Source organism: Bombina bombina, chromosome 1 (assembly GCF_027579735.1).
Source record: "Bombina bombina isolate aBomBom1 chromosome 1, aBomBom1.pri, whole genome shotgun sequence".
Taxonomy (NCBI): Eukaryota; Metazoa; Chordata; class Amphibia; order Anura; family Bombinatoridae; genus Bombina; species Bombina bombina.
In genome coordinates this window covers 989,001,804-989,016,508 of record NC_069499.1, presented here as the reverse complement: position 1 = coordinate 989,016,508, position 14,705 = coordinate 989,001,804, and positions in this window count along the sequence as shown.

Sequence of the window (14,705 nt, the reverse complement as noted above, 5' to 3'; positions counted from 1 at the left end):
GCTCCATGGCGGAGCAACAGTTTTAAACACAGGCTTGGATCTAACCAAAGCCTGACCAAATGCCTGAACGTCTAGAATACCTGCCAGACGCTTGTGCAAAAAAATAGACAGAGTAAAAATCTGTCCCCTTTTAAGGAATTAGCTGACAACCCTTTTCTCAAAAACATCTTGGAGAAAAGATAATATCCTGGGAATCCAGACTTTACTCCATGAGTAACCCTTGGATTCATAACAATCAGATATTTACACCATATCTATGTTCAATTTTCCTAGAGACAGGCTTTCATGTCTGTATTAAGGTATCAATGACTGACTCGGAGAAGCCATGCTTTGATAACATCAAGCGTTCAGTCTCCAGGCAGTCCATCTCAGATTGATTCTATTTAGATGGTTGAAAGGACCCTGAGGTAGAGGGACCTGTCTCAGAAGCAGAGACCGTGATGGAAAGGATGACATGTCCACCAGATCTGCATACCAGGTCCTGCGTGGCTACGCAGGCGCTGTCAAAAACACCAAAGCCCTCTCCTGCTTGGTCTTGACCTCCGGAGGAAATCCCACTCCCCCGGAAGAAAAGTCTGACGACTTAGAAAATCCACTTCCCAGTTCTCTACACCTGGGATATGGATAGCTGATAGACAAGAGTGAGTCTCTGTCCAGTGAATTATTGTAAGACTTCTAACATCGCTAGGGAACTTCTGTTCCCCCTTGATGGCTGATGTAAGCCACAGTCGTGTATATTGTCCGACTGAGTATGATGTACCTCAGAGTTGCTAACTGAGGCCAAGTCTGAAGAGCATGGAATATCACTCCCAGTTCCAGAATATTTATTAGAAGGAGGGTCTCCTCCTAAGTCCACTATCCCTGAGCCTTCAGGGAGTTCTAGACTGCATCCCAACCTAAAAGGCTGGCATCTATTGTAACAATTGTCCCATCTGACCTGCGGAAGGTCATACCCTTGGACAGATGGACCCGACATAGTCACCAGAGAAGAGAATCTCTGGTCTCTTGGTCCAGGTTTAACAGGGGGACAAATCTGTGTAATCCCCGTTCCTCTGACTGAGCATGCATAGTTGCAGCGGTCTGAAATGTAGACGTGCAAACGGTACTATGTCCCTTGCCGCTACCATTAAGCCGATTTCATTCATGTACTGAGCCACCGAAGGGCGTGGATGGGATGAAAAAAACACGGCAGAAATTTAGAAACTTTGACAACCTGGACTCCGTCAGGTAAATTTTCATTTCTACAGAATCTATCAGAGTCCCTAGGAGGGAAACCCTTGAGATTGGGGATAGAGAACTCTTTCCTTGTTCACTTTCCACCCATGTGATCTCAGAAATGCCAGTACTACGTCCGTATGAGACTGGGCAATTTGGATGTTTGACGCCTGTATCAGGATGTCGTCTAAATAAGGGGCCACTTCTATGCCCCGCGGTCTAAAGACCGCCAAAGCGACCCCAGAACCTCCATAAAGATTCTTGGGGCTGTAGATATCCCAAAGGAAAGAGCTACAAACTGGTAATGCCTGTCTAGAAAGGCAAACCTGAAAAACGATGGTGATCTTTATGCATCACAATGTGAGGATAAGCATCTTTCAAATCCATTGTAGTCCTCTATTGACTCTCCTGGATCAGTTAAGATGGTACGAATAGTTTCCATCTTAAATGACGGAATTCTGAGGAATTTGTTTAAGATCTTTAGATCCAAAATAGGTCTGAAGGTTCCCTCTCCTTGGGAACCACAAACAGATTTGAGTAAAAACTCTGTCCCTGTTCCTCTCTTGGAACTGGATGGATCTCGTACACAATGTAAGAATGCCTCCTTCTTTATCTGGTTTGCAGATAATTGTGAAAGGCGAAATCTCCCCTTTTTTTGGGGGGGAATCTTTGAAATCCAGAAGATATCTCTGGGATATAAATTCCAATGCCTAGGGATCCTGGGCATCTCTTGCCCACGCCTGGGCAAAGAATGAAAGTCTGCCCCCTATAGGATCCGTTACCGGATAGGGGTCCGTTCCTTCATGCTGCCTTAGAGGCAGCAGCAGGCTCCTTGGCCTGCTTATCTTTGTTCCAGGTCCGATTGTCTCCAGACCGCCTTGGACTGAGCAAAAATTCCCTCTTGTTTTGCCTTAGAGGAAGAGGATGCCACACCTGCCCTGAAGTTTTTAAAAGGTACGAAAATTAGACTTTTTTTTTTTTTTTTGCCCTTGATTTAGACCTATCCTGAGGAAGGGCATGACCTTTTCCTCCAGTGATATAAGCAATAATCTCCTTCAAACCAGGCCCGAATAGGGTCTGCCCCTTGAAGGGAAGTTAAGTAGCTTATTTATTAAAGTCACGACAGCTGACCATGATATAAGCCATAGCGCTCTGCGCGCCAGTATAGTAAAAAACAGAATTCTTAGCCGTTAGTCTAGTCAAATGAACAAGGCATCAGAAAACAAAGGAATTGGCTAGCATAAGCTTGTCAAATATATTCATCCAATGGAGTCGCTTAACTGTAAAGCCTCATCAAGAGACTCAACCCAGAACGCCGCAGCAGCAGTGACAGAAGCAATGTATGCAAGGGGCTGCAGGATAAAACCCTGTTGAATAAACATCTTTTATCCATTGGATCTAAAAAGCACAACTGTCCTCGTCAGAGGTAGTGGTACGCTTAGCTAGAGTAGAAACTCTTCTCTCCACCTTAGGAACTGTCTGCCAGAAGTCCCGTGTGGTGGTAACTATTAGAAAACATTCTTCTAAAAAATAGGAGGGGAAGAGAACGGCACACCTGGTCTATCCCATTCCTTATTAAAAAATTTTTAGTAAACCTCTTTAGGTATTGGAAAAACATCAGTACACACCGGCACTGCATATTATTTATCCAGTCTACACAATTTCTCTGGCCCTGCGATTGTACACATTCATTCAGAGCAGCCAAAGCCTCCCTGAGTAACAAGTGGAGGTTCTCAAGCATAAATTTTAAATGTAGAAATATCAGAATCAGGTTAAATCATCTACCCTGAGTCAAAAAAATAAAAATAAAATCACCCACAGACTAAGCATATTGTGAGGTAGTATCATACATGGTTCTTAAAGCGTCTGTATGCTCTGTATCTACCCCCAGAGCTAACTGCTTTCCTTTAATTTCAGGTAGTCTGACTAATACTGCTGCCAGAATATTATTCACCACCTTAGCCATGTCTTGTAAAATAAACGCTATGGGCGCCCTTGATGTACTTGGCGCCATTTGAGCGTGAGTTCCTGAAGCGGGAGTCGAAGGGTCTGACACGTGGGGAGAGTTAGTCGGCATAACTTTCCCCTCGACAGAATCCCCTGGTAAAAGAAACGCTATGGGTGCCCTTGATGTACTTGGCGCCATTTGAGCGTGAGTCCCTAAAGCGGGAGTCAAAAGGTCTGACACGTGGGGAGAGTTAGTCGGCATAACTACCCCCACGACAGAATCCTCTGGTGATAATGTTTTTAAAGACAAAAAATGATCTTTATTGTTTAACATGAAATCAGTACATCTGGTACACATTCTAAGATGGGGTTCCACCATGGCTTTAAAACATAATGAACACAGAGCTTCCTCTATGTCAGACATGTTAGAACAGACTAATAATGAGACTAGTAAGCTTGGAAAACACTTTAAATCAAGTTAACAAGCAAATATATAAAACGTTACTGTGCCTTTAAGAGAAACAAATTTTGTCAAAATTTGAAAAACAGTGAAAAAAAGGCAGTAAAACAAACGAAATTTTTACAGTACATGTAATAAGGTAACAGAGCATTGCACCCACTTGCAAATGAATGATTAACCCCTTAATGCAAAAAACAGATAAAAAAAAATAAAAAAAATGACATAGACGTTTTTAAAAACAGACACAACAAACTGCCACAGCCAACAGTGGGAAGCTTCAGTTAACTGTTTCTATGCAAAATTTAAGCCAGCCATGTGGAAAAAACTTAGGCCCCAATAAGTTTTATCACCAAACATATGTTAAAAAACGATTAAACATGCCAGCAAACGTTTTAAAACACATTTTTACAAGAGTATGTATCTCTATTAATAAGCCTGATACCAGTCGCTATCGCTGCATTTAAGGCTTTACTTACATTACTTCGGTATCAGCAGTATTTTCTTAGTCAATTCCATTCCTAGAAAAATATTTTACTGCACATACCTTATCTGCAGGAAAACCTGCACGCCATTCCCCCTCTGAAGTACCTCACTCCTCAGAATGTGTGAGAACAGCAAATGGATCTTAGTTACGTCTGCTAAGATCATAGAAAAACGCAGGCAGATTCTTCTTCCAAATACTGCCTGAGATAAACAGCACACTCCGGTGCCATTTAAAAATAACAAACTTTTGATTGAAGAATAAACTAAGTAGAAAGCACCACAGACTCTCACGACCTCCTATCTATGTTGAGGCTTGCAAGAGAATGACTGAATATGGCAGTTAGGGGAGGAGCTATATAGCAGCTTTGCTGTGGGTGGACTCTTGCAGCTTCCTGTTGGGAAGGAGAATATATTCCATAAGTAATGGATGATCCGTGGACTGGATACACTTAACAAGAGAAATATGTGTACATCAACATATTGGCAGCATCTTTATTTTTTAATAAACTACACTAGTAATAGCTCATTAATTATCACGCACCTGCAAACTGGAAAATTGTTCCTCTTGTAATTTAGCCCAGAGTCTGCTGCCACTGTGTTTTCCTCATTCAAACAAGCATACAGCTAACACTTAGCATAAACACTGCTGGCTGCTTTTGTGCACACACACAGTGTGCTTTATTACTTCACTAAACACACATAACAGACCAATGTTTTTTCAAGTCATGCCCGCGGGCATTGTCACTATAAACACTTATAGCATTGTGATTCTCTTTATATACACAGCTTATGTCTCTATGTAATCACACAAACATATCATTCCACCTTTAAAGGGACAGTATACACTCATTTTCATATAACTGCATGTAATAGACACTACAATAAAGAATAAGATGCACAGATACTGATATAAAAAATCCAGTATAAAATGGTTTAAAAACTTACTTAGAAGCTCTCAGTTGAGCTCTGTTGAACAGGTAGCTGGAAAGCCCACTGCAAGTGGGAAATAAGACACGCCCCCTCACCTTTTTTGTGCATATGAAAAGACCCTTTACACAAACAGGAGAAAGCTGGAGAAGAGCAATGTTCTTTAAAAATAAGCAAAACTATACATTAAAAAAAACAAAAAAAAAACTTTATTGGCTATATTTATAGATCATCTACAAAAAATGTATGCAAAAAAATAAATAAGTATATAATGTCCCTTTAAGCAACCCCCCCCCCCCCCTCCGGGCTTCTGCCTCTTGAATATACATGTACTCCATATGCAGCCTACATGTACCAATAACTACTGGAGAATATTAAAACACATTAGCAAATCAAATTGTTTTAAATGGGTTTTCAAATTCAATGCTATTCCAATCCATTTGAATCCCCTTAGATAAAAATCAGTGATTGTGTGGTTTTCCAATGATATTTCACCAATACTTTAAAATAAGTAAATTTCATATTGTTATTCCATCAGCAAACAATTTTTTCAGTACATTTTCTGATTATTTTTTGCACTTTTCTAATTAAAAAACTTTCACCTAGATTACGAGTTTTGCGTTAGAGGCTGTGCGGTGCTAACAAGCAGTTTTCACTCACCGCTCACTTACCTACAGCGCTGGTATTACGAGTTTTTACAAACCCGTCGTTAAAAGACAAGAAGTGATTGTTGAGCAAAATTTTGTTCATTACTGCACTCCAATACCAGCGCTGCTTAAGTCAGCGGTGAGCTGTTCGTACGTGCTCGTGCACGATTTCCCCATAGGAATCAACGAGGAGAGCCGTCTGAAAAGAGTCTAACACCTGCAAAAAAGCAGTGTAAAGCTCCCTAACGCAGCCCCCTTGATTCCTATGGGGAAATAAAAGTTATGTCTACACCTAACACCCTAACATGAACCCCGAGTCTAAACACCCCTAATCTTACACTTATTAACCCCTAATCTGCCGCCCCCGACATCACCGACACCTGCATTATATTATTAACCCCTAATCTGACGCTCCGGACGCCGCCGCCACCTACATTATATTTATGAACCCCTAATCTGCTGCCCCCAACATCGCCGACACCTACATTATATTTATTAACCCCTAATCTGCCGCCGCCAATGTCACTGCCACCTACCTACACTTATTAACCCCTAATCTGCCGCCCCCAACGTCGCCGCCACTATATTAAAGTTATTAGCCCATAAACCTAAGTCTAACCCTAAACCTAACACCCCCTAACTTAAATATAATTTAAATAAATCTAAATAAATATTCCTATCATTAACTAAATAATTCCTATTTAAAACTAAATACTTAACTGTAAAATAAACCCTAAGATAGCTACAATATAACTAATAGTTACATTGTAGCTATCTTACGCCTAGATTTAGAGTTCTGCGTTAGCCGTCAAAACCAGCGTTAAGGGGTCCTAACGCTGGTTTTTACCGCCCGCTAGTATTTAGAGTCAGTCAGGAAAGGGTCTAACGCTCACTTTCCAGCCGCGACTTTTCCATACCGCAGATCCCCTTACGCCAATTGCGTATCCAATCTTTTCAATGGGATCTTCCTAACACTGGTATTTAGAGTCTTGGCTGAAGTGAGCGTTAGAACTCTAACAACAAAACTCCAGCCGCAGAAAAAAGTCAGGAGTTAAGAGCTTTATGGGCTAACGCCGGTTTATAAAGCTCTTAACTACTGTGCTCTAAAGTACACTAACACCCATAAACTACCTGTGTACCCCTAAACTGAGGTCCCCCCACATCGCCGCCACTCTAATACATTTTTTTAACCCCTAATCTGCTGACCGGACACCGCCGCCACCTACATTATCCCTATGAACCCCTTATCTGCTGCCCCTAACACCGCCGACACCTACATAATATTTATTAACCCCTAATCTGCCCCCCCCAATGTCGAGGATGGCGTCCCTCGAATTCCGATTGGCTGATAGGCTTCTATCAGCCAACCGTAATTAAGGAAGGAAAAATCTGATTGGCTGATTGAATCAGCCAATCAGATTCATGTTCAATCAGATTGGCTGATTGTATCAGCCAATCAGATTGTGCTCACATTCTATTGGCTGATCAGAACAGCCAATAGAATGCGAGCTCAATCTGATTGGCTGATCCAATCAGCCAATCGGATTGAACTTGAATCTGATTGGCTGATTCAATCAGCCAATCAGATTTTTCCTACCTTAATTACGATTGGTTGATAGAATCCTATCAGCCAATCGGAATTCGAGGGACGCCATCTTGGATGACGTTATTTAAAGGAACCTTCATTCGTCGTTAGTCCGTCGGTGAGGAAGGATGGCTCCGCGTCGGCTGCTTCAAGATGAACCCGCTCCGCTCCGGATGGAAGAAGATAGAATATGCCGCCTGGATGAAGACTTTGGACCCTCTGGAGGACCTCTTCTTGCCGGATAGGATGAAGACTTCGGACCCTCTGGAGGACCTCTTCTTGCCGGATAGGATGAAGACTTCAGACCCTCTTCTGGACGGATCGGTGATACCCGGCTGGGTGAATACAAGGTAGGGAGATCTTCAGGGGCTTAGTGTTATGTTTTTTTAAGGGGGGTTTGGGTGGGTTAGATTAGGGGTATGTGGGTGGTGGGTTGTAATGTTGGGGGGGGTATTGTATGTTTTTTTTTACAGGCAAAAGAGCTGATTTCTTTGGGGCATGCCCCGCAAAAAGCCCTTTTAAGGGCTGGTAAGGTAATAGAGCTGTTAACTTTTTATTTTAGAATAGGGTAGGGTATTTTTTTATTTTGGGGGGCTTTGTTATTTTTTTAGGGGGCTTAGAGTAGGTGTAATTAGTTTAAAATTCTTGTAATCTTTTTTTATTTTTTGTAATTTAGTGTTTGTTTTTTTTGTAATTTAGTGTTTGTTTTTTATGTAATTTAGTGTTTGTTTTTTTTGTAATTTAGTTTAGTTGATTTAATTAATTTATTGATAGTGTAGTGTTAGGTTTAATTGTAACTTAGGTTAGGATTTATTTTACAGGTAATTTTGTGATTATTTTAACTAGGTAGCTATTAAATAGTTAGTAACTATTTAATAGCTATTGTACCTAGTTAAAATAAATACAAAGTTGCCTGTAAAATAAATATAAATCCTAAAATAGCTACAATATAATTATTTGTTATATTGTAGCTATATTAGGGTTTATTTTACAGGTAAGTATTTAGCTTTAAATAGGATTAATTTATTTAATAAGTAATAATTAATTTCGTTAGATTTAAATTATATTTAATTTAGGGGGGTGTTAGGGTTAGGGTTAGACTTAGCTTTAGGGGTTAATACATTTATTATAGTAGCTGAGAGGTCCGGTCGGCAGATTAGGAGTTAATACTTGAAGTTAGGTGTCGCCGATGTTAGGGAGGGCAGATTAGGGGTTAATAAAATTTATTATAGGGTTTGCGAGGCGGGAGTGAGGCGGTTTAGGAGTTAATACATTTATTATAGTGGCGGTGAGGTTCGGTCGGAAGATTAGGGGTTAATAAGTGTAGGTAAGGTAGCAGCGACATTGGGTGGGCAGATTAGGGGTTAATAAATATAATGTAGGTGTCGGCGACGTTGGGGGCAGCAGATATGGGGTTCATAGGGATAACGTAGGTTGCGGCGGTGTCCGGAGCGGCAGATTAGGGGTTAATAATATAATCCAGGTGTCAGAGATAGCGGGGGCGGCAGATTAGGGAATAATAAGTGTAAGGTTAGGGGTTTTTAGACTCGGGGTTCATGTTAGGGTGTTAGGTGCAGACTTAGAAAGTGTTTCCCCATAGGAAACAATGGGGCTGCGTTAGGAGCTGAACGCTTCTGTTTTGCAGGTGTTAGGTTTTTTTTCAGCTCAAACTGCCCCATTGTTTCCTATGGGGGAATCGTGTACGAGCACGTTTTTCAAGCTGGCCGCTACCGTAAGCAACGCTGGTATTGAGAGTTGAAGTGGCAGTAAATTATGCTCTACGCTCCCTTTTTGGAGCCTAACGCAGCCCTTCAGAGAACTCTAAATACCAGCGTTATTTAAAAGGTGCGGGGGAATAAAAACACGCGTAGCTAATGCACCCCTTTGGCCGCAAAACTCTAAATCTAGCCGTTAGGGTTTATTTTTATTTTACAGGCAAGTTTGTATTTATTTTAACTAGGTAGAATAGTTATTAAATAGTTATTAACTATTTAATAACTACCTAGCTAAAATAAATACAAATTTACCTGTAAAATAAAACCTAACCTAAGATACACTAAAACCTAACACTACACTAAAAATTAACTAAATGAAATACAATTACCTAAATTAAATTAAATTAGCTGTTTGCGGCGGTTGTTTGTATTTTTTGTTACAGGTAAAAGAGCTGATTACTTTGGGGCAATGCCCCGCAAAAGGCCCTTTTAAGGGCTATTGGTAGTTTAGTTTAGGCTAGGGTTTTTTTTTAATTTTGGGGGGGCTTTTTTATTTTAATAGGGCTATTAGATTAGGTTAATTAGTTTAAATTTCTGTAATTTGTTTATTATTTTCTGTAATTTAGTGGGTTTTTTTTTGTACTTTAGCTAATTTAATTTATTTTAGGTAATTGTATTTAATTTAATTAATTTATATAATTTTAGTGTAGTGTTAGGTGTTAGTGTAACTTAGGTTAGGTTTTATTTTACAGGTAAATTTGTCTTTATTTTAACTAGGTAGTTATTAAATAGTTAATAACTATTTCATAACTATTCTACCTAGTTAAAATAAATACAAACTTAGCTGTAAAATAAAAATAAATCTATACTATTAGTTATATTGTAGCTAGCTTAGGGTTTATTTTATAGGTAAGTATTTAGTTTTAAATAGGAATTATTTAGTTAATGATATTAATATTTATTTTGATCTATTTAAATTATATTTAAGTTAGGGGGTGTTAGGTTTAGGGTTAGACTTAGATTTAGGGGTTAATAACTTTAACATAGTGGTGGCGGCGTTGGAGGAGGCAGATTAGGGGTTAATAAATGTAGGTAGGTGGCGGCGATGTTAGGGACGACAGATTAGGAGTTAATAATATTTAACTAATGTTTACGAGGCGGAAGTGCGGCGGTTTAGGGTTTAATATGTTTATTATAGTGGCGGCGACGTTGGGGGTGGAAGATTAGAAGTTAATAAGTGTAGGTAGGTGGCGGCGACATTGGGGGCAGCAGATTAGGGGTTAATAAATATAATGTAGGTGTCAGCGATGTTGGAGTAAGCAGATTAGGGGTTCATACATGTAATGTATGTGGCGGCGGTGTCCGGAGATGCAGATTAGGGGTTAAAATTTTTATTTTAGTATTTGCAATGCGGGAAGGCCTCGGTTTAGGGGTTAATAGGTAGTTTATGGGTGTTAGTGTACTTTTTAGCACTTTAGTTATGAGTTTTATGTTACGGCGTTGTACCATAAAACTCATAACTACTGACTTTTAAATGCATTAGGGATCTTGACAGGGTAGGGTGTACCGCTCACTTTTTGGCCTCCCAGGACAGACTCGTAATACCGGTGCTATGGAAGTCCCATAGAAAAAAGACTTTACGAAGTTTACGTAAGTCGTTTTGCGGTAAGGCCAAAGAATTTGCGGTGACCCTAAACCTGCAAGACTCGTAATACCAGCGGGCGTAAAAAAGCAGCATTAGGACCTCTGCTAAACTCGTAATCTAGCCGTTTGACCTCTTGAAACCCTATTTTGGCTTTAAAAAGTCAGTGAAATGCATGTTTATTTTATTATTTTCGAAACAGATATTCCTGTTTTATATATAATTAAGGTTACAACTAATTCAGACTATGGCTATTCAAATGAATTTGAATCACATCAACAAGTTAAAGGGACATTAAATAATTTGAGATGATAATTTTAAATAATAAATCATATATAAATAAAAAAAAGTCTGCAATATACTTTAATTATTTCTTTTGTCCCCCTTTCATTTAATTCCATTCTAAAATTGTGAGCTTTTCAGTTCCTTTTAGAAATGGAAGTGCAGAACACTGTTATATTCCACACATTCATTGGCTGCACACTCTAGTGAACTATTTATAACTGTCTCTAATTGGCCACAGCAGAGAAGGTATCCTAAGTTACAACATGGCATCTTCCATTGTTTTAAAGACACTAAAACTTTATACTTATTTTGTCAATATTTAAACATCGAATTAAACTTTAAAAAATACATCTACATGTTATTGTTAAATAAAAAAACAAAAATTTCCTGAGATATTGTGGGTGCTGTTAAATGTCATGTAAGCCCACTGCACAAATGATACCCATAAGTAGATACTGAAAAGTAAACACTCACCCTGAAATTGAGACCAAGAAATATGCTGATATGCTTCTACCAGTCAGAAAGCCATTTTCGCTGATGTGAGTTGATATGAGACGCCTTTCATTGCTCCATGCTGGCGTTTGTTTTGGCTTTCTCCGGATCCCCTCTGACAGCGGTGCGTGTATGACCACGCCCCCACCAGTCTGAGGCCCAATCAACGGGTGAGTCGATGACGTCCAACTTGTCAGGAGCTAATCCAAATCCAAATGTGGCAGGCTTGGTCTCAAAGAAGGGGGTGTGACCTCAGTGTATCATTAACGTGGGTACAGATAAATGCATGTGTATCGAGTCTTGGATACAAAGCTGGTTAGGATCCGGTATTTGATCCGGTATATAAATGGACAAAAAAGAGAGTCCGGAATACAATCCAAAAATAGGATAAAACGTAAACTTTATTCTGCCATGAAGTAAAAAATCAGTGCGAATAAGACAGTGGGACTGGTCTTACGCGTTTCGGCATCGAGCCGTAATCATAGACCTAACATGATGTTATGTCCAACCTCTTTAAGAAGCAACACCTTAGTTGCCATTGGTCAAGCAATTAACAATTAAAGTTATACAAACTCCTAAGTACACAATAAATAGTTGACAATGATAAGTGAGCCTAGATTACAAATAACACTTGATGTAAGGGAATATCTATGAACACTGCTGTTAATGATTAAGAAATAATTTTTGTTGTCCATACACTGTGCACACAGAGAACATACAATGTTAATGTAACATGATACAAGGAATCATTGCTGTTGTAAGTATTAAATGAAATAGTGCCAATGAGGGGTATGACAATCCTGAATAAGTGCTACACTCATTGATATTTAGAATAAAGGACTCTATAGAGATCAAATAAGTATATATCCATATGCCCCTATACAACTGATAAAGAGACATATATAATGTACAGTATTAAAGATAAACACGATGAAAATATGGTATTGCTCTATATGTACTAAAAGAGAGAAACACAAGAGCTAATACATCAAATAAATATAACATTATATAGACCAATAATGCAAATATATAAAAGATCTACATGTTATTCTCAGACTAATATTTTCTTTGAATGCATCATTTTATCTAGCATTTATGTAGTGTTTAATGTCCCTTTAAGTAAAAAATTAACAGTGGTGCTAACTACATACAGTGTTTTTGCACAACAAGCTCCTTATACTGTGTATGCTGCCTCTAAATACACACAGAAGCGGAGATCCTTAATGTATTTCCTTTTTTACTTTTAGCAATACAGGGAGTGCAGAATTATTAGGCAAGTTGTATTTTTGAGGATTAATTTTATTATTGAACAACAACCATGTTCTCAATGAACCCAAAAAACTAATTAATATCAAAGCTGAATAGTTTTGGAAGTAGTTTTTAGTTTGTTTTTAGTTATAGCTATTTTAGGGGGATATCTGTGTGTGCAGGTGACTATTACTGTGCATAATTATTAGGCAACTTAACAAAAAACAAATATATACCCATTTCAATTATTTATTTTTACCAGTGAAACCAATATAACATCTCAACATTCACAAATATACATTTCTGACATTCAAAAACAAAACAAAAACAAATCAGTGACCAATATAGCCACCTTTCTTTGCAAGGACACTCAAAAGCCTGCCATCCATGGATTCTGTCAGTGTTTTGATCTGTTCACCATCAACATTGCGTGCAGCAGCAACCACAGCCTCCCAGACACTGTTCAGAGAGGTGTACTGTTTTCCCTCCTTGTAAATCTCACATTTGATGATGGACCACAGGTTCTCAATGGGGTTCAGATCAGGTGAACAAGGAGGCCATGTCATTAGATTTTCTTCTCTTATACCCTTTCTTAACAGCCACGCTGTGGAGTACTTGGACGCGTGTGATGGAGCATTGTCCTGCATGAAAATCATGTTTTTCTTGAAGGATGAAGACTTCTTCCTGTACCACTGCTTGAAGAAGGTGTCTTCCAGAAACTGGCAGTAGGACTGGGAGTTGAGCTTGACTCCATCCTCAACCCGAAAAGGCCCCACAAGCTCATCTTTGATGATACCAGCCCAAACCAGTACTCCACCTCCACCTTGCTGTCATCTGAGTCGGACTGGAGCTCTCTGCCCTTTACCAATCCAGCCACTGGCCCATCCATCTGGCCCATCAAGACTCACTCTCATTTCATCAGTCCATAAAACCTTAGAAAAATCAGTCTTGAGATATTTCTTGGCCCAGTCTTGACGTTTCAGCTTGTGTGTCTTGTTCAGTGGTGGTCGTCTTTCAGCCTTTCTTACCTTGGCCATGTCTCTGAGTATTGCACACCTTGTGCTTTTGGGCACTCCAGTGATGTTGCAGCTCTGAAATATGGCCAAACTGGTGGCAAGTGGCATCTTGGCAGCTGCACGCTTGACTTTTCTCAGTTCATGGGCAGTTATTTTGCGCTTTGGTTTTTCCACACGCTTCTTGCGACCCTGTTGACTATTTTGAATGAAACGCTTGATTGTTCGATGATCACACTTCAGAAGCTTTGCAATTTTAAGAGTGCTGCATCCCTCTGCAAGATATCTCACTATTTTTGACTTTTCTGAGCCTGTCACGTCCTTCTTTTGACCCATTTTGCCAAAGGAAAGGAAGTTGCCTAATAATTATGCACACCTGATATAGGGTGTTGATGTCATTAGACCACACCCCTTCTCATTACAGAGATGCACATCACCTAATATGCTTAATTGGTAGTAGGCTTTCAAGCCTACACAGCTTGGAGTAAGACAACATGCATAAAGAGGATGATGTGGTCAAAATACTCATTTGCCTAATAATTCTGCACTCCCTGTACAATAAAACTTTTGTTGTTGCTATGTTAATGCCATTTAGAATGAGTCTCATGACGTTTTGGTAACTTAGCAACAGAAGTTACTCCGCTTTGTAATTGTGTCTATATTGTGCAGTAGGGTCTAAAGGTGAAACTAACAAATCATAAAACAGTGTTCTGACACAGAAAGCATAGACTGATGATACTAGTAGAAAGGCAATGCGTGAAATAGAGGCACTATACCTGTGACTTGATCATTTAAAGGTATGATTTACAGAGTTAACAGAATCTGTATCACCTGCGTGAGACGAGGATTCATAAATCTAATTCAAATTCTGATTACATTTTTTTACTTTCAACACTATGAATACCGCTGTTTGTGTTTATTCCCAAGGTACAAAAAAGGGCACTTATGTTCACATTTCCATGTCAACAAGTCAGCAAATAATATTAGGCTTATAAGGAGCAATAATCATATGTTCTTATGTACTGCAGCATTTTATCATCACATTA